We start from the raw sequence: 1,867 nt of genomic DNA, 5'->3' as shown, positions 1-1,867 counted from the left end.
ATACTTTGTACATCTTGTAAGGAGAAACCGATCCTTGGAAAAGGACATCATGCTTGGCAGGGTGGAGGGACAGCACAGGAGGGGAAGGCCCTCTGTGAGGTGGATTGATTCAGTGACTGGGGTAATCGGGATGGGAGTGTCAGAGACAGTGCGATTGGCACAGGAAAGAGCAGGGTTTAGGGCTGTTGTACATAGGGTCGCTATGAGTCGCAAGCAACTCAACGGCACATAGCAACAACAACAACAACAACAACAGGGTTCGTAAGTGCTATCCCTACAAACATTAGAATCTGACAGTGTGAAGAAGATGGGTGAAATCAACTTTCTTTGTGTTCACAAAGTGGGTAGCCCCAGTATTAATTAGAGAGATAACCAGAAGAATGAACCTGGAAGGGATTTTCCAGGCTGTTTACACCGCAGAGGTGGTTCTTCCAAAGCCAGTGGCTACATGCAGATACTGGCATTGATCAGTAAACCCCAGAAAATTGGTAGAAGTGACATTTTCTAACTTGAGTAAAAATATGACTTTACAGAGAACAATAGAGCTATACCAACTTCCAGATGTCAGGTTGAGACCAATGGAACAAAAAGATAGCAAAGTGGTCCACGAACAAATCTACCTGAAGCAGTTTCATCTAGCTCCAGTGATGGATGAAGAGGAAGTCATCCACTGGTTCCTTCCCCAGGGGCACATTATTGACACTTTTGTAATAGAGAGCTCAAGTGGTAAACTAACCAACTTCCTGAGCTTCTACACACTTCCCTCAACAGTAATGCATCACCCAGTCCACAAGAACCTTAAAACTGCGAATTCCTTCTGCAACATTCACATCATGCTTGGTAGGGTGGAGGGACAGCACATAGACCTCATGAATGATGCACTCGTTATAGCCAATGTATTCAATGCACTAGATTTGATGGAAAATAAGAAATTCTTGGAAAAACTAAAATTTGGTATAAGAGATGGCAATTTGCAGTATTATTTGTACAACTGGAGGTGTCCAGGAACAGTTTCTGAAAAGGTTGTACTTGTATTACAGTAGATAAATATTTTTATTTCTGGAACTTTCATCATCATTTATTACTATTCTATATAATGATTTCTGGAACTGCCATTCCAAAGAAAAGTAAAACCACAACTTAAGTGAAATTGAAGCAGTTAATAACAATCAGAAAAGATGAGAAAACATCCACCTGTGACCAGTTCTGCATGTTTCTAGCTAGAACGTAAAACTTCCTCATTTTTTTTTGCACTGCTTACCTGTTGGGGGAGGGATGAAGGGTACAAAGAGCACATTCCTCTAGTTTTCAGTTCTTGCTTGTCTCTTGATAAGAACTATTTGTCCACTCTTTAGCTAAGGGACTGTTTTTATATGGACTGCAGAAAAGTTATGAAGTCATGTAAGAAATTATTTGTTATTGTGTGAAGGTAAACGGCTGCATTTATATTTAAAAAAATTTATACTGGTTTACTTACAAAGTTCGTGTACATTGTTTTTCTTTAGAATATATGCCTACTAATGGGATCGTCAGAGCGGTGTCTTATTGGTAAGAAGCTGCATTGCAATCCCAATGTCATGTAGTTTGAACCAATTAACTGCTTTGTGGGAGAATGATGGGCATTACTACCTCTGAAAACTGACTGGAAGTTCAGCTATGGGTCAATTCTGACTCTATGGTACATAACAATGACAAATAAGATTGTTGGATCAAATGGTATTTTTACTTCGAACTATTTGTTGTTGTTGTTTGGATGACATTTAATCTATGACAATCATTCTCTTAAAATACTTCTCATGAAACTAACGTAATGTCCTCAGTAATAAAACCATAGGAGTCCACTCCGTATATAAAAAATTCAAAAATG

The 1,867-nt window shown here is 38.9% G+C and overlaps 1 pseudogene; it reads left to right on the top strand.

Moving 5' to 3' along the window:
* LOC102869878 overlaps nt 1-1,043 on the top strand; it is a 2,033-nt pseudogene extending 990 nt beyond the window's left edge.
* The last annotated feature ends 824 nt before the right edge of the window (nt 1,044-1,867 follow it).

Source organism: Elephantulus edwardii, unplaced genomic scaffold (genome assembly GCF_000299155.1).
Source record: "Elephantulus edwardii isolate Elephantulus edwardi_28Jun2011 unplaced genomic scaffold, EleEdw1.0 scaffold01374, whole genome shotgun sequence".
Lineage (NCBI taxonomy): Eukaryota > Metazoa > Chordata > Mammalia > Macroscelidea > Macroscelididae > Elephantulus > Elephantulus edwardii.
Note: the sequence above shows the minus strand (reverse complement) of the source record. Positions and strands in the feature narration are given on the sequence as shown.